The sequence below is a fragment of the Zalophus californianus genome, chromosome 13, assembly GCF_009762305.2.
Source record: "Zalophus californianus isolate mZalCal1 chromosome 13, mZalCal1.pri.v2, whole genome shotgun sequence".
Taxonomy (NCBI): domain Eukaryota; kingdom Metazoa; phylum Chordata; class Mammalia; order Carnivora; family Otariidae; genus Zalophus; species Zalophus californianus.
The window spans coordinates 84,914,492-84,933,560 of NC_045607.1; the positions used below are offsets into that span (position 1 = coordinate 84,914,492).

The following is a 19,069-nucleotide window of genomic DNA, read 5'->3' on the forward strand; positions in this document are numbered from 1 at the left end:
TCTGGTTTACTTTAGCCAGCCCCCCCCCCCCCCCCGAAACAAAAGGCTACTGTTTGGATAATCCCGGGAAACTGGGAGAGCCTAATTGGAAGGACTTTGTTTTCCTTTAATGAAATCCTGTGTGCTCATAAAGCTGTTTCACACCTTCCGAGAAAAGTAGCTCTCACTCAGAAACAGAGTGCTACTGTGTCTGGGCTTGGTGCTGCCTGCCCTGGGGAGGGCGTGCCGGCCGTTCACTTCTTGAAGTCGGCAGTGAGTAAGAAGACCCAGGAGGACTTTGAGCCAGCCCAGAACCATTGAAGAAAGTAGCTTTACTACAATGGAAGGAAGAAAAAGAAAATGTCGTTCTTTCCTGTCCATCAGCTTTGCCAGCAAGTGGGGAAATGCTGCTTAAGGGCTTGACATATATAGTTTAGGAACGTTTTCTTGGGAACTTTCTCTTTCAAAGAAAAAGTGTTAGGAGCCTCTGGCCTCACATCCAGTTTGACCAAATAACCATGCTTCCCTGTTGATCTGATTTGAGTCCTGACTTGAAGCTGTTGCCCACAGATGTCTTTAAGCTGTTACCCGCAGAACCAACCCCAGGCTGCTTCGGTGTGCTGAGTCCATGGAAACTGTGCTTGGTTCTCAACATCTCTTTTTCTCTCCTTGACCCTCAATGGCCCAGGGTAGCTTTTTCTTCCCCACTTTCTTCCCTGTTTTTTACCTTTATTTTTGGACTGCTCAGATTGAAGGGCTCTGATTCAATACAGGGCAGTGGTCAGGAGCCTGGGTTCTAGAGTCTTAACTCATACGCTTCCTGTCAGGCGTCTATTTCCTTTGCCTCCTTGTGTCTGAAAAGAAACAATATCATTTTGCTATGCTGTTTAAGTGTGTCTTGGATGTGTGAGTGTGGGGCGGGGGGAGGCAGGGCAGAGGAGGTAGGGAGGGAATATAAAGGAAGGAAGGTCTAAGATACAGTATTTCCTGACTATAAAACTCCCTGGAAGAACATCTCAAAAGAGCTGTCTTGTTTGCTCAGGGCCAGAGGAGTAGAGAAAGGGTTATGGTCCCAGGTAGCACACGGTGGATCAGAGAACGCTGGGAGCAAGTAAAAGGTCAGAGACAGGCTCAGGGACCCCAGCTCTGAGAAGCGCCACCACCCTTCTCTCCTCTCTGCAAGGTCTTCCACAGATTTGGCTGAGCAAGATCATCAGTCTCTGCCTGTAACAGGGGGGTAACGAGAGGTCTGGTATAGAGGAGCCCAGGTGATCAACGAGGTCATGGGCATATGAGCCTTGCCAGAGCTGTGTTGAAATCTGGAGCACTTGGGAAGCCTGGTGCTCTCACTGCTGCCCCAGCCAAGGAAACTCAGCGGTTCTGTAGGATTCCTGGTAATTACTGTTGGTTATTGAAGTTGGGGTACTTGTCTCAGGAGGCACTGGGATGGGGGAGAGATGAGATGGTCCTGGGACCCCAAGTTGGTGCTCTGCACATCTCTTCTGGGAAATAACCTCCATACGAATGCTGGTTATGCAGAACCATGCTGGAAACATGTTACGGGATTTTCAAGGGCTGGTGGTGCAAACCATTCATCATTTAGAATAACGTTTCTAGGATATAATGCATAAATATTCTTGATAAGCTGTGGGCGCACTACTGGTTGTTAAATCGGTGATTCATTGTATCTGAAGCTTTGGGGGAGTGAGGAGAGTAACACTGTATTTATAGTTCAAGGCCTATGCAAAGGCTGGGGGAGTCCCGTTCAGTTAACTGCTTAGCTTTTCTTAAATCAGTGACTATGTGGACCCAGAGGTTGGGTCTTTTTCTCACAGCAACATGTACTGTTTTGCCTTTTCTTGTGTTCATTAAAATTAAGAACTTTCATTTAGCAGTATAAATGGAGGGTGGAAAGGCAGGTCACAAAGTAGAAGGTATTTGTCATATATTCAATAAGCAGCTTGTCCAGAGTATGTCAGGAACAGCTACAAATCAGAAGGGCATTCAGCATCACCAGTCATCAGGAAAATGCACATTGAAACTTCTATAAAATACCAACACATATTCACATGGCTCAAATTAAAAAAACCAACCCTGATAACCAAATATTAGTAGAGACAGGAAAAACTCAAACTCTCATTAACTGCTGGTGGAAGTATAAATTGGGTTTAATCACTTTGGAGTTACTTCCGAAGCTGGACAAATACCTAGCCTATGATTCAGTAATTATACTCCTAGATATATATGCCCAACAGGAATGAGTGCATACGTGCACTAGAAGCATTTGCACGACCTCTCGTAACAGAATGATAGGAACCTCAGAGAAATAGTTCAGATGTGCATGAATGGCAGGATTCATGCGTGAAATATTGCACAGCAATAAAAAACACAGTAGTGCTGCACAGAAAAACGTGAATATTGAGACATTATATTGAGTAATATTATAGATATCATATTGAGTAAAAGAAGCCAAAAGTGTACATATTGTATGATTTCTTTTATATGAAGCTCAAAAGGGGGAAAGAAGAATCACTGGTGAATCGAAGAATAGGGCAGGGGGGCTGGGGTCAGGGGTATATTGACTGGGAAAGGACAGGGGGGTCTTCTGGGGTCCTGATGAGGTGTTTTCTATCTTTGACCTAGTTGCTGATGCCATGAATATGTTCGTTTGCAAGGATTCCTCCTGATAAATATTTAAGATTTATAATTTTACTATATGTGTGTTATTCCCTAATTTTAAAAGTTTATTAAGATCAAACACTTAAAAATAAATAAGCCAGGATTTATAATAAAACAGTTAGGCTTACTGGCTGTGTAAAAAGAGAAACTCATTTAAACTGGCTTAGACAAACCAGCATCAGCAAGGAGTTGGTTGGGAAAACCAACCCAGCCAGTCCTCCTAGGAGTTAGGACCTGAAGTTGGTTCCTGGTACCTGGCACTCATGGTATCTTGCCTCCAGCATTTGTACCATACTTTGGCTTTTCTCTACAGGTTACCTTTCTCTGCTTCAGCTCACATGTGGTAGAAAATGGGCAGCCCAGCCCTTCCTATCTCCAGCCTTGCTGCTCTAGCCCCCTCTCCCATCAGCAAGGCTTAGCCTATGTCTCTTTTTTTTTTTTTTTCTCTCCCTGGAGATAGGAATCATTTTGTGATCCCGTTAGCTGTGGCCAGGGAGGCTGGGATTGTGTAGGAAACACAGAGTAGCCAAGGGTAAGGATGGGTGGGTTTTTCTAAAAGGGAAATGTGTGTGGGAAGAAAATGGTCCCCATCCTGTCACGTGTTCTCCTGCTCAGTGTCTGCTCCCTCAGGTCTTTTTTAGCCCTGATTTGGAGCAGGGAAGAAGAGTCCCCAGGAAATTCTTCGCTACCTCACGACCAAATCAGACTCTCGTGTTTGCTTACAAATGGACACCCCAGCAGCTTGACCCTGATATTTTGCAAAGTCTTCCTGAGCTAAGCTTTACCAAGATCTCTCACAAACTAGCCTTGCAGAGGGACCTGTTACCTTGTATCATTTGGGGATTATGGGATAGTTTCCCTAATGCATGAAGATTCACATCTTCTGGATCTAATTTTCTGTCCAGTTGTAGGAAATAGTGTTCCTAACTTGATTTGAATTTAGCAATGAGAATAGCCTTCCTGATAACTACTGTGGGCTCGCTAACCATGATAGAGGGAACCATGGCCCCCAGATTCAGGACTTTTCAGGGAAGAGTATAGCATTATCTCTCTCCCACTCTCTCGGGTTAGCTTTAGTCCTAGTAAGTGTTAGGAGTTTCTCTGGGCATCCAGCTTGCCAAAACCCCATCACGAATTTGAGATGGTGCTGAATTTTTCCTTCAGCAGTGAAGTTTTGAAATGAATTGCTGTATATTTTCATCAGAGTAGCTATGAGAAGAGTCTTTAAGCATTGTTTTCCTTTGGCTTCTAGAAGAAAGTTTGAGAGACCTAGTAATTTTCGTCAAGTTATTTTTAAATTGCTCATTTAAAAAACTATCTGCACCATCAGATCTTATTCATATTGGTAAGATTTCTGGGCAGAGACTAATACTAAAAAGCTAAAATGAACCTGGCCTTTTTTGGGCTTGATTTCTACATCCCATAAAATCCCAATTACATTTCCTTGTTTTGCTGGGAGACCGGTTTGCCGGTTAAGTTTATAACCTTGATTCTTGTTTTGTCCCGCATCAGCTAGAGATTAATTACATGCCTATGGAAGGGTGAGGTGTTGAACCTTATCTTCTTTGAACCTACCATTGTTCTCCACAAGGTCTTCTAAAGGTCAAACAAGTAACTTAAGTTTTCTCTCTCTTTCTAAAGCACATATTTATAAGGTAAAAACTTGAATTAGAAGACGACATTATTTTCCGTTTATTTTGTATGTTATGCAGATGGTTAGCATGGAAATTCACTGGCGGTAAGACCTACCTGTTTTTCTGCATTCATTAGGTTGCCCTAGGTATCAGTTATTCCATTGATCATGAAAACATTTTTTTTTTTTAAAAGAAGTGATGGTTTCATCTCTCACCTTAGGCTACATGATGCTCAGTGACCTAAAACAACATTTTAATTTCTGTTTCACATTACGGCAGCTGTGGTTCTACTCCAGAGGTCTTCTCTAGTCTAGCTCCAGATCCGGGTTGAATGAGCCACCGCACTCTGGGACATGGCAGAGGGTGAGAAAGGGAATGACCAGTCCATTCGTGGCTGTTAATGCTCCTGTTTATATGTGACTTCTCGCATTCAGTGGGCTATGGCAAGTCACATGGCTAAGCCGACCAACAGCAGGCTAGGGAAATGTAATTAATTCTTCCATCGGGAGACACTACAAGTCACATGACAGTGGGAAGTCTATTCCTTTTATAGGGAGGGCTGCAGATAATTGAAACAACATAGTCTGCCACAATGGAAAACTATATTTAATTCTAAGAAGTTTAAGGGCCTGTATGCTGATTCAGAACTAGCATTTAGATTGATTACATCTGTATTTTGGGGGTTGTTTTGAAAAAGTTATGCTTCAGAAATCTGCCTACATATGGAAAACAGGTCTTGTTTTTATACAGGACTGATTAATTTTTTATGAGTTGCAGAGCTGTACCCACAATTTGGTAACTTTCCACTCATTTTTTCTTCAGGGTCTAGATCTGAATTTAAACAAGAAGTTACTCTTCTTACTCTCTTGACCTTTGTATCTTGATTTTCTATGTGTTATCGCTGTCTTATTGGTCGATTTTCTTTTGTTTAATTGCCTGAGTTAATGTGGTTTTGGCAGCCACTCGAAGGTGGATGACACTGTAAAGAGAATGATAGAGATGAGCCTTTTGGAAAAACTAAAATTTATTAGGGCTTAGTGAATCTGTCCTGGTATTTTTCTTTCAAAAGTGAAATTGCTGAGCTGTTGCTAATATCCTTACTGGGGAATTTCTGTCTTAGTGTTGACAAAGGACAAAATCAGAACCCTTTGAAGAAAGATGGCAAATTGCAATTGTACTTACTGTGAGGCATAAAACCTCGGTGCCTTGAGTGGTTATTCTCCCGTACGCATGTTGGGGAGCTTCAGAACCCTTTTTGGGGAGTAAACAGGGAATCTTGGCTATTCTTAGAGTTTCACCCTCACAGCCTTTTGTGGAGTGGGGACCATCTGTTTAGGCAAGAGTCTTGCATAATTTCTTTCTTTTTTTTTTTTTTAAAGATTTATTTCCTATAGTTAAGAGGCTATTATGATTGGTCTCCCTCTCTGATTTCATCAAACCATAAGAGACTCTTAACTATAGGATACAAACAGTGTCGCTGGGGTGGGGTGGGGGAGGTGGGTGGGGGATGGGGTAACTGGGTGATGGGCATTAAGGAGGGCACTTGATGTAATGAGCACTGGGTGTTGTATGCAACTGATGAATCCCTGACCTCTACCTCTGAAGCTAATAATACACTATATGTTAATTAATTGAATTAAAATAAAATAAAGAGATTTATTTACTTTACAGTGTGTGCATGAGTGGGGGAGGGTCAGAAGGCAAGGGAGAGAGTGCGAGAAGCTCTGGTGAGTACAGAGCCACACGCAGAGCTCAGTCTCGTGACCCTGAGATCATGACCTGAGCCTAAATCAAGAGTCGGCTGCTTAACCGACTGAGCCACCCAGGCATCCTTAGTTTCTGTAATTTTTATAAGAATGCTGAGATTTCTTCTGATTGGTTGATTTTTTTAAAAAAACAGATATAATTGACATAAACATTATGTTAATTTTAGCTATATAATATAATTCAATATTTGTATATTTTGCAAAATGTTCACCATAATAAGTCTAGTTACCATCCATCACCACACATAGTTCCAAATCTTTTTTCCTTGTGATGAGAACTTTTATTTTTTATTAGGGTTTTTTATTTTAATTCTAGTTAGTTAACATACAGTGTTAGAATAGTCTCAGGTGTGCCATATAGTGATTCAGCAATCCTATATATGACTTAAGTGCTCGTCATGATAAATATACTCTTTAGTCCCCATCAGCTCTTTCACCCATCCCTCCACCCACCGCCCCTCGGGTGACCATCTGTCTGTTCTCTGCAGTTACGAGTCTGTTTCTTGATTTGTCTGTTTTTTTTTTTTTCCTTTGTGCATTTGTTTCTTAAATTCCACGTGTGAGTGAAATCATACAGTATTCGTCTTTCTCTGACACTTACTTCACTTAGCATTATACTTTGTAGATCCATCTGTGTTGTTACAAATGGCAAGATTTCATTCTTTTTTATGGCTGAGTAATATTCTGTTGTGTGTATGTACCCATTTTCTTTATCCATTCATCTGTGGATGGACCCTTGCCCTACTTCCATAATTTGTCTATTATAAAAAAGGCACTAAGCATAGGGGTGCTTGTATCCCTTTGAATTAGTGTTTTTGTATCCTTTGGGTAAATACCCGGTAGTGTGATTACTGGATCTTAGGGTATTTCTCTTTTTAACTTTTTGAGGAACCTCCATACTGTTTTCCAGAGTGGCTGCACCAGTTTGCATTCCCACCAACAGTTCAAGAGGGTTCCCCTTTCTCTGCATCCTCACCCAACACCTGTTGTTTCTTGTGTTGTTGATTTTACCATTCTGACAGGTGTGAGGTGATATCTCATTGTGGTTTTGATTTGTATTTCCCTGATGATGAGTGATGTTGAGCATCTTTTCATGGGTCTTTTGGTGTGATGAGAACTTTTAAGACCTATTCTCTGCAACTTTCACATAACACAGTATCACTAGTTATAATTGGTTGGCTTTTAAGGTAAGTAGAGTAGTCCTTAATGGGTAACACTTAATCGGTCCCAAGTATAAATGAAAACTTGTTTTTGAGAAATAGTGTCCATTTATGAAATTTTAAAGGATTTTACACACCAGTCCCATCCAGATATTGGGTAGTTGTGATGCTGCTTTTCCTTTCCCTCTAATTTCTCTTATCAAGTTGGCATGTGTTACATCCTGAGCTCGCATTATTGAAGGATAGGAAATGGTTTAAGGAACGGCCACAGGAAGCCCTAACACAGTGCATCTCTTTCATGTCTCTCAGTGGCCCCTTTTTTAAAAAATATTTTATTATTATTATTTTTAATGTTTTTGTTGTTAATCACCATACATTACATCATTAGTTTTTGATGTAGTGTTTCATGATTCATTGTTTGTGTATAACACCCAGTGCTCCATGCAGAACGTGCCCTCTTTAATACCCATCACCAGGCTAACCCATCCTCCCAACCCCCTCCCCTCTAGAACCCTCGGTTTGTTTTTCAGAGTCCATCGTCTCTCATGGTTCGTCTCCCCCTCCGATTTCCCCCCCTTCATTTTTCCCCTCCTGCTATCTTCTTCTTCTTCTTCTTCTTTTTAACATATATTGTATTATTTGTTTCAGAGGTACAGATCTGTGATTCAACAGTCTTGCACACTTCACAGCGCTCACCATAGCACATACCCTCCCCCATGTCTATCACCCAGCCACCCCATCCCTCCCACCCCCCACCACTCCAGCAACCCTGAGTTTGTTTCCTGAGATTAAGAATTCCTCGTATCAGTGAGGTCATATGATACATGTCTTTCTCTGATTGACTTATTTCGCTCAGCATAACACCCTCCAGTTCCATCCACGTCGTTGCAAATGGCAAGATCTCATTCCTTTTGATGGCTGCATAACATTCCATTGTATATATATACCACCTCTTCTTTATCCATTCATCTGTCAGTGGACATCTTGGCTCTTTCCACAGTTTGGCTATTGTGGACATTGCTGCTATAAACATCGGGGTGCACGTACCCCATCGGATTCCTACACATGTTATCTTTGGGGTAAGTTGAAAGTAGAGCTACCATACGATCCAGCAATTGCACTACTGAAGTATTTATCTCAGTGGCCCTTTTATGAAGAAGCATTAGAAAAGTTCCCCTAGGCCCTAATATTAGAATCTGATTTTGATGTACTGAATGATATGAATCTCGTATGAGATGGTGATTTCCTTATTGCTTTGGCCAAATGTGTATCCTGCTGTTAAACAATCATGTACAGCTTCATGATTGTCATTTTCCTATTTTAGACGTTGTTTACTATTCCATTATATTTTCCCTTGTTCTGCATTTGATGTTTTTCTTCTGTTTTTAAAATTAAGGTAAATATAATTCAGTTTAATTTTGAAAGTTGCCTGAAGCCCTTTTTGGGATGAGGTTAGATATAAATACATAAAGTAGGCTTACTTGGTGCATTCAAACATTTTAAGAGGCCCTAAAATGTATATGAAGTGTGCAGAGAGAGGAGGAAAGCCAGGTAACCCCCTTTCTGTGCCCTTTGTCTCCCTTGTTGTTCTCACTAACAGGTGTGCACGCTCAGGGGTCCCTGGGGTCTCTGGCCCTTGTACTCAGGGTCTAGGCAAGAGACTCTGTCGGGGCCCTTTCACTAATGAAGAAGGGGCTCGTGGTGTGCTGTGAGGTCTACGGTGCAGGCCCAGGACTGAGTGGGATTAAACTGGCAGGAGGCAGTGGTATAATGGGCACGTGGGTAGGAACAGCTCAGGAAGGGACTGCACACTGACTTTGGCTTTGGAGTTAGTATTTTCCAGTGAGCTACTTTGGCATCTGACCCGGGTCACTCTGCAAACTCTGATACACTCCTCGGGCCAGGAGTGGGTGCCCGTCTGTGCTCTCCTGACCTCTAGCCTGTGACCTGCTCTGGCTTTCCCTTCACTACCCTCCCTCGGTGCTGACGGCTCTTGGTAATCAAGCCAGAATTGGCCAGAAGCTAAACACCTGGCCTGCTGTGCCGTAGCTTCTCGAAGAAGTGCTTTCCCTGAACTTTGACCTCATGCCCTTTGCTGTTATTGATGGACAATAGAAAGCATGTTCATATTCAAGTTTTTGTACACTTGCTGGTTCTTCTCCTTGCTCACTGGCCATTCCTTTTCACTTTCCTTTGCTGGTTCTTCGTCTCCTTGATTTTTGGAGGGCCAGAGGGCTCAGTCCTTGATCTCTTCTTTTCTGTAGACTCTCACTCCCTCAGTGATGTCATCTAATCTCATGGCTTCAGGTACTATTAATATTCTGGTGAGTCTCACATTTTATTTCTCTAGCTCTGACTTTTTTCCCTCAACTCCATGCTTGTATGTCCAACTACGTCCTCCTGTCTCTACCTGGACGTCTCCTATGGCCCCCTCAGTGTGGCCGGAACAGAATTCCTGCTTTATCCCCAAACTTGTTTTTCCCACAGCCTTTCCTATTTCCATGGTTGGCAAGACCCTAAAACTGTGTGTTCATCTTCACTCTCTTTTCTTTCCCACTCCAATCCATTAGCAAATCCTGCTGATTCTGCCTTAGGAATTTACCCAGAAGCTTCCCCCTCCCCATTTGCACCGTCCACTCTCTCGCTTGGATTACTGCAACAGCCTCGGAACCGGTGTCCCTGCTGCGGTCCTTGCGATCCATTCTCAGCGGTGGTTCTTTAAAAACAAAGGTCAGGTGATGGCTCTTCTCTGCTCAAGTCCTCTGTTGGCTTCCTGTTTGCAGAAGAGGAAGAGTTTTTACAGTGAACTCTGGGACTCTTTTAACCTGGTCCCTTGGTAGTGTATGACTTCCTCTCCTGTACGCGCCCCCCTCCCTTGCTTGAGAGCACTGGCCTTCCTTGGTCTTCCTCAAACTTGCCTGTGTGCTTCCCCTGGGCACTGGCTGCTTCTCTCCCTCCAGTGTTCTCATCCCCATCCCTGCTCATGCTGAGTGCTGGCTCCCATGTCAGGTACCTTGACTGTTGGTTCAGAATTGAAACCAGCCTCCTTCTGCAACCCTTCATTCCCCTGAGTCCTTCCTTGTCCTTCTTCCCATAGCATAATAGCATATTATGTAACTCACCTATTATGTTTATTGTCTGTCTACCCCGGCAGAATATGGACTTCCCCGGGCAGGGCTCTTGATCTGGTTTGTTGGCTCACGTATCCCAAACTCTTAGAACAGAGCCTGGAAACATAGAAAGTGCTTCAGAGGTATTTGTTGTCTAGTGAGCTGCTAATAGGGGTTCACTGTGCTGTTCACATTCCCTCCTATAAGGAAGCGTATGCTTTGGTTCATGTTATGCAATAAAACCATCTGTTTCCTGATGAACAGGGACTTTTAATTTTTTTCCCCCAGTTATGAAAGTTGTGTAACTCATCGTATTTCCTTTTTTGCTCTGGCTACCAGGATGCCGGGAGCTAAGTTGTATTGGCAGCTGGGCTTCATTGTGTAGGTAGAAATCATCCGACCCCTCTTCTCCTTTCCTATTCCTTCCTCATAGGCAATCAGTGTTCTTGCTTCTAAAGGTACTCATAAGTAAGAAACACTAAATAAAAAAGTGTTTGTGTGTGTGTTGTCATATTCTTTCCCCTTTTAAAATCCCAAATAACATACTTCATGCATTGTTATGCACCTTGCTCTTTTCATATAACCAAACATCTTGAAATTCCTCTATATAGGTAGAGTTTTTCTTACATTTTTATAGTTTTAAACAGAGCAACATAGTATTTTCTTCGTACAGATACGCTATTTTGTTAGATAGATTTCCTTTTGATTTTGATATCTGCAACAGTGCAGCAAGAGATAACTTTGCATGTAGGTTATTTTGCTTACGTATGATACAATCCTAACTACGGGATCGCCAGGTGAAGGGATACCTGGCATTTGTAGTTGGAGTAGATTTTGCCCCAAACGTCTTCCATAGAAGCTGGGCTAATACATATACTCTCACCAGCAAGGTACACAAGTACCTGTTTATTCACATCCTTGCCAACATGGGATGTTATGAAACTTGTTCATCTTTGCCAGTGTGATAAGTGAAAAACAGTATCTCCTGTGGTTTTAATTTGCATTTCACCTAGGAGGTTGAGTACCCCTTCATGAGTCCATAGGAGCCCTGTGTATTTACCTTCTGTGAACTCTTTTGTCCTTTGCTGTTGGGCTGTTAGGGACCAATTTGTGTCACTTTATATCCAAGGGAAATGAGCCCCTTATGTGTGATGAGAGTTGGAGATGTTCCTAGTGTACTGTTCATCTTTTGACTTGGATTATGTTATATTTCTCCCTGTAGGCAATTTTATCAGCTGCCTGTTTTAAGGCCTTTGAATTTAATACCGTAAAGAGAAAAAGGCCAACCTTACTCTAAATTTTTTTTTTTAATTGTCCGGGGCTGCTTTTGTTAATTCTTTGCTTTCAGTTTTTATTTTTTTTATTTTTTTAAAGATTTTATTTATTTATTTGAGAGAGAATGAGAGACAGAGAACACGAGAGGGAAGAGGGTCAGAGAGAGAAGCAGACTCCCTGCTGAGCAGGGAGCCCGACGTGGGACTCGATCCCGGGACTCCAGGATCATGACCTGAGCTGAAGGCAGTCGCTCAACCAACTGAGCCACCCAGGCGCCCTCAGTTTTTATTTTTTATATTATTCATCCATCTTGAATTTATTTTACAATGTAGGGACCCCTGTATACTTTTTTTAGATGGCTGCTGGTTTTCACAGCCTTTTACTTAATAATCCATTTACCTCCTTTGATAGGAAATGCCACCTTTATCATATATTAAATCCCACATACTTGTGTGTCCATTTCTTGACATTTCTGTTCTGTTGATCAGACTTGCTATTCATGTTTTAACTGTGACACTTCTCATTATTGAGGATTTGCCAACCTGTTTTGATATTAGGGAGGATTAGGTTTTTATTTATTTTATTGTTGATGTGGTTGTTAACTACCAATTTCGCAGTGGCATTTAAAGGTGAATTATGCAAAATTTAAAGGAAACCAATCAGCATTTTATGTAACTCAGAGGTACACTGACCTAGGTTGGTTCAGCTCAGAGTTTGCTAATGTGAGGCTTACTATTTTTGTTTTTTTCCAGTGGGGTGAAACAAGATACCAAAACAGGTAAAAAGTACTTAATTATTCACTTTTGGGATCAAGATTGGTTTACAAGTTAGAGCGTTTAGTCTTGAGGGAAGATTAAACATGATTAAATAGGTCAGTAATCACAAAGCAAAACTCTCAAGTTGGAGAGTTGGGTGAAGAGGCTTGGTGGTGGGGACTCGGAGACATTTGAGCTGCAACTTGGTTCATTCTCAGGTGTTGAAAATCCAGTATCAGCAGCCTTGGTGATTTTCCTAGTGCAGAGCCTTTATTTGAGATGACAAAAAGAGACTGCAGTGAACCAGAGACCATTTCATTCTGAGTCGTGACAGCCTTTTGGCATCTGTCTCTGGCCTTACTCTGAAAAACCTCAGAATGTGGAAGAAATAGTCTCCACGTCTCCCGAGTGTGTGTGTGTGTGTGTGTGTGTGTGTGTGTGTGTGTGCGTGTGTGCGTGCGCGCGCGCGCGCATGTCTGTGTGAGCCAGGCTGTTGCCATATTGTATCGTAACACCAAGAAAGAGAAGAGAGCTCATCTGGATGCCCACCTTAGCCGTGGTGCCCAAAGTGCCTGTGCACGAGTGAGTCATTTTAGGAACTGTTTTCCTCCCGACGGTAACAAATTTAAACCATTAACTGAATGTGAGTGCAAGCACAAATATAATAAAGAGGAGACCTGTCTCAGCTGGGGCTGCGTAACAAAATATCCAGACCGGATGGCTCAACAGCCCTGTTCTCACAGTGGCGGAGGGTGAAGTGCAAGATCAAGGTGCTGCATGGGTGGGTTCCGGTGAGAGTGAGTTGTGAGTGTACTTCCTTGCTGGTGCTTCTTGCTCTGTCCTTGTGTGTGGAGAGAGGAAGAGCCCTGGTCACTCTTCTTCTTCTTCAAGGAGCACTGATCCCTCATGACCTCACCTCAACCCAGTTACCTCCCGAAGGTCTCACCTTCAGATACCATCACTTGGGGGTTAAGACTTCAACATACAAATATTAATGAGCGGTCAGTCCTTTCCTCAGAGGACTCGAAGGGGATTTTGGCTTCACCTAGACATACAGTATATGCAGAGTAAAAATATTCAGGAGATTCATCTCTCTCTCTCTCTCTTTTTTTTTTTTTTAAGGAGCTCTGGGCCTAAAACTCATGTTTCATTTCTTCCATGTAGCGCCTACAGTGGGCCCAGGATGTTTCAGTGGTTTGCTTTGGAAGGTGCTAGGGCCTCCTTTCCCTTTGTAAGTGAGAGGTTTCAAAAAGAAGCATTCACTTGAATGTCAGTGTGCGTTTGGCTTGCGTTTCCCCATCTTCACCGTGTTTAAGTATACATTTCAGTGGCATTAAGTATATTCACATTGCTGTGCAAGCATCCCCACTCTCTGTCTCCAAAACGTTTTCATCTTCCCAGAGAGAAACTCCGTCCCCGTTAAACACTAACCCCCCGTTTCCCCCTCCTCCTGGTCCCAGGCAACCACTTCTACTTTATACTTTTTTTTAATGTTCGGATATATACCTCCAATACCTTTCTTGTTAGAAAGTCTTTGCTAAGCTACTTGGCCTGAGCGTACAATTTGCCAGTTAAGCTTGGGACGGTCTTAATCACTCATTTTGGAACAGTGGAAAGTGGGTAAAACTGCCTGACTGTATTAGGAAGAAATGTGCTTCCAGATTTCTGGAGGAGATGAGAGATTTCCTTACCAACGGTAGCATCTCCATCAACTGTGGGTTTTCTTATCTCTTGGCCAGAAAGCAACCTTGCCGTTGTGGGATGATCAACGTGTATACACAGCTGCAGGAGGGAGCTGGGAGGTGGCTGTGGTCGGAGGCTGGGTAAGTCCCGGAAGGTAATACATCAAGCACTGTGTGGTTGCGGGTCAGAACGATTTTGGAATTGGAGCCCGGTCGGTGACTCTTTCAAGAGGAAGGCACTTTGGGATATTTGCTTTGCTTTGAAGCCAGCTCCAGGGAGGGATTGTGACTTCTTGTCAGACAGGGGCAAAGCTGGGTGTGTGAGGTTTTCACATGCAGGAGCGAAGGTGGTTGAAAAAGGGAGATCATTATTAATTTTGTCAGTAAAATTTGTTGAGCCCCCAGGGCAATTTGGAGGAGGACTTGCTGTTCTCGGAGTCTGTTGCCGATGATGGTGTATCATAGGCATTAATCCTGGGGTAAGAGCGTAAATCTGGGTGTGGAGTTTGGGTCTGCCAATTTGTGACTTCGGGCACGTTGTTTAACATTTCCAAGCCTGGGTTTCCTCAAGTGAAGAATGAACATGGAGATAGTTTGCTACTGGTTCTGTGTAAGGAACAGATCAAATAGTGCACAAGGCATTTAAAGTGTCTGGCACAGTCTAAGTACTTAAGGTAGGAAAACTCTTATGCCCCTGGAAGAGGCATATAAAATAGAATGTCTTAGACGTGTATATTTTTATCCTCCAAGAAAACACCGTTAGGATCTCCCAGTCCTGAACTGTACGACTTCTTTGAATTGCGAATCATTTTTATCGGATCGTGTTGTGGTGTCCGGATCATCCTGGTGAGAAGTGCCAGATAAGAGAGGCTGGTTCTTCCAGCTTGGTCAAAACCGTCAAAAACGGTCAAAAGCCGAGGCAGAGGTCCCGGGAGCTTTGAACAGCTCCCACCCATCGTGTTGTTTTCCTCTTCAAACAGTAGGCTGGAATTCGTTTTCAGTAGCTAGCTAGGTTCATCATCTTCCTGTCTCCGAGCCATATCTCCTCCTTCCCATGTTGATGAGAAGCCAAACCAAATCACTAGGCACACGGGGGCACATTCTATTCTTAGGAGGATCTGGAGATTCACCTGCCGACATTCCCGGATTCTGTAGATTTGGGTTGAGATAAGGTAGAGAGGATAAGCCATCCAGCTCCTTTACGCTGCTGTTATTTTTTGGTTTTTAATCCCCCAGGGTTAGCAGAGGCTTGCAGCTTGAGGAGCAGAGAAAATGTGTGGGCAGAGATGAGATCCAGTTCTCTTGTCATGTGCACCCAAATAATGCATCTGCTCTGATAACTGCCGATCTGGGTCTACTTGGAAAGGGCACTGAGTGACAAATAGTGGGAGGGTGAAGAATGAGCCTTTAGATCTACCCAACTTGACAAAATTCAGAAAATGTCGTGCAGAAATGTATGCCTTTCCAGTTGGTGAATCCAAAACAATGGGATTGTTGGCAGAACTTTTGAAACTTGTTCTTTTTTGAAAGCATCATTGTGTTCAGTGGGTACATGTGCTTGGCTCATAAACACACATGCCTTCATCACACTGCGGCGGGGGGGGGGGGGGCGGTCTGTGCATTTTACCACCAGGAGAAAGGAACGGAAGAAGTGGTGTTTTCCCTGCAGGTGCTAAGAGGTTTTCTCGAAAGAAAGAAAGTGTGACTCTTAGGCAGGCGAGGAGGAGTGTCAGTAGACGCGTATCTTAACCAACCTACTAGGGGTGACGGGTTTCATTCCTCGCCACTTGGTTTTAGCTTCATCATTCCTAAGGTAACTTTTTCTCCCTTAGTTAGGCAGTAGCCTGCTGGCTGACATTTAACTCTGGACTGAGAATCCTGGGGAATGAACCACTGTAATTTATAGCCGGGGTACAGATGCAAAGAGACAGAAGGGATATTCAAATGCTTTCGGCGCCTTCTTTCTTTCCTTGGGATGTCTTCTCCCAGAAACCTTACGAAAGCCCCCAAACTAAAAAATTCTTACAATAGGAAAACACCTGTCATTCCTCCTACGTAAAAAATTCTAGGGGTTTCTGCAAAATTTGGCTTTGTCGTGCCCCTGCAGGAACAATTGCGGTCTTTTTAATTCTCGTTGTGTATTACAATTTCATGGGATGGAGATGGGTGGGAGGCGGGGGAGAGGGGGAGGCCGAGGTAGGAAGCCAGGCTGGAGAATTAAAAATGATGTCTTTCTTTGAGGATGCCCCCGTCACCCCCCTCCTGCTGGCTTCCCGACCGTGGGACCCAGCCGCATCACTTCCTGTCCAAGTTGGCACCGAAAGGGGCACAGTGCCTCTGCCCAGTGTTCTCAGACTGCACTTGGCACGTTTCCAGTAATAGAGTCACCCAGAGAAACAACTCGGCCCCCTTTTTGTCTTTCTCTGTTGCCTTGGGCAGCTTCCCCAGGCCTCAGTCCATCTGTCTCTTGCATTTTGGAATAGCCCCATTGAGTTCCCAGATCTTGCCTTTGATTTATGTAGCACTGGCTTCCTGAACATCCAGGTCTGCCTCTCTTCCCTTCTTTTATGCTTAGACCCTCAGTCTTCCCTAGGGAGGACTCATCCCATGCTTTCCTGTGGGAGAAAGGAAAGATGCATTCCTCTCCAGCCATTTTTCCTTCTACACTCACATGCATTCCTGTCCAGCCATTTTCCAGGGTCTGCCCTGTGCTAGGCACTGGTTGAAGGCTCTGCCTGCATGACCTCATTAACCCCTGTAGTCCCGTGAGGTGGGAGCTGAGGCCGTCCCTAAGTGTGGTTCACCTACGTTGTCTGCCCCAGGTCACGTGATGGGACTGCAGGATTGTCCCTCCGGTGGTCAGGCGCCTTCCCCCACTTGGGGGCTTCACTTTCTTAGCCCGCAGTAGGCAGCGAATGCTAGACTGCTAGTATTTGTGATTTCCTCTGCTCTTGACAATGTAGGGGTCCCGACGGCAATTTAGTTTTCCTCCCTCCTGAGCTTTCTTTCGCGTCCATATGTCTCCTAACAGGTCTGTTCAGGGCTGTCTAGACTTTCTCTGCCATGCTCCGCAGAATTCCTCCAGGCCCACCCACCGCCCAATTCCAAAGCCACGGCCACGTTTCTTGGTTTTTGTTACAACAGCACCCCACTTCTAGCCACCAGATCTATATTAGCTTTCTGTCCCTACCATGACAGAACCCTGAAATTTAATGCTTAGAGCAACACAAATATATTCTCTTACAGCTCTGTAGGTTAGAAGGTCAACACAGGACTCGGGAATCAAATTAGGGGGTGGGCAGGGCTGGTTCTGGGGGGGGATCTGTTTCCTCATTGTCCCAACTTCTAGAGGCCCCCTGCATTCCTTGGCTCAAGACCCACTTCCTCCATCTTCAAAGCCACCAATGGTGATTTGAGTCCCTTTCACATTTCAGATTTCTCTGGCTACTTCATCTTCTGTCCCATCTCTGGATCTCTGACCACAGCCAGAGAAGTCTGTCTGCTTTCAAGCTCCCATGATTACATTGCACCCACCAGAATAACCCAGGCAACTCTCCTCAGCTCATGGGTCCTTAACTTTAACCACATCTTCAAGTCCTTTTTGATAACATACTCAGGTTGGGGAATTAGGACTTGGGTATCGTTGGTGGGGTGGTGGGGGTACATTCTTCTGCCCGCCACACAAAGTACGGTATAAATTCTTAGCAAAATTAACTCTCTGGTCTTCGTTTGCAGCCAGCATTCCTGTTGGCCAAGCGTGCAGCTGCTGATACAACAAAGCATTTTTATTCAGGGCTCGTCTGGCCAGCAGCACGCACCTTGTACAACAGGTGCGAGATGAGCGAGAGCCATTGGAAGACTAGAAGCTTCCTCCTTTCCTCTTAAAGTGAAAACAAGCCGTAGAAGCAAGGAGACCACTTGGGTGTGACTTTCCTCTTTACTGTGAAATTAAAAACTAAAACTAAACCAAGAACAACAACAACAAAAAAACCTTCCATAACAGAACTACTAGTGCTGATGCATAAAACTGACCCACCTCCTCAAAAGCTCTTTCTCCTTTGAACGCAAATTTCATAGGAAAATCAGACCCCCCACCCCCCCACCAGTGACATTTGGTTGTGTTTCTGAGCAGAGTCCCTTTGGGGGCGGGGTTGGGAAGCACCCTCTCCCCTTGCCACCTGGAACTCAATGCCAGTTCCGCTCTGATAGCTGGTTAGCCTGTAGGGTCCTCACAAGTTAAATCTTGTCTCAGGAAATAATTTGCTTGGAGATCAAAGCGTGGATGGGATAGATTAATTTTTCAACAAACCACAGGTCTGGGAGAATGTAAACACTGTCACTTAAATGCTGCTCAGCTCCTGATGAACGAGTCATTTGAGGGGACTCTTTCTTTTAAGATGGAAATTCTGCATGTGGTTGATTTACATCTGAGTATGTAGAACAAGAACTCTGGAAAGCTGGTACCTCAGCAAGGAAGATAAGGCCCCAAAATGACCAGTTATTACTATGTATTTTGACACCTCCTTTAGATAAGTGCTTCTCAAGGGGCTTTGGTGGTGGTGGGGGAGGGTGGTGACTTTGCCCCTTTGGGGGGCATTTGGCAATGTCTGGAGATATTTTTGATTGTCACGATTCAGGGGAGGGGTGCTCCCAGCATCGGGTGGCTTGAGGCCCGGGATGCTGCTGAACGCCCTACATGCACGGGGCAGCCCCCACAACCGACGGTTATCCAGCCAAAAACGTCAGTAGTGCCAAGGCTGAGAAACCTGTAGAAGGACGGGCTTCTCTTTTCTGCTTATTCAGCTGTGGTTTTAACAGATGTGATTTCTCTGAGGGGCTGCTCCTTTATTTCCTCATAGCATCTTGCCCTTAGTGGGCTTAGTGCCCGCCATCTTTGTTAAGATCTTTGTCTTCTTTGGTCTCGGAGCAGAGCTCTCGGGGTGGGGGTGGGGGTTGGGGCAGCATGGACAGGCTGACCGTGGCCGAGTCAGCATGGTCTCCAGAGTGGAAAGATCACAGGCTTTGGACT

The 19,069-nt window shown here is 44.1% G+C and overlaps 1 protein-coding gene across 4 annotated transcripts in view; it reads left to right on the top strand.

The window, feature by feature from the left end:
• The window catches only part of KANK1 (KN motif and ankyrin repeat domains 1), a 209,761-nt gene that overhangs the window by 11,126 nt on the left and 179,566 nt on the right, over positions 1 to 19,069 (top strand). For 3 of the 4 annotated variants that reach the window (XM_027615024.2, XM_027615018.1, XM_027615025.1), the window contains exon 1: positions 14,096 to 14,181. The exons of the other annotated variant lie outside the window; for it this stretch is intronic. The gene's annotated coding sequence lies outside the window, so the exon portion shown is untranslated. Of the gene's footprint in view, positions 1 to 14,095; positions 14,182 to 19,069 lie in introns of those variants that run through there. 4 annotated transcript variants of the gene reach the window in all.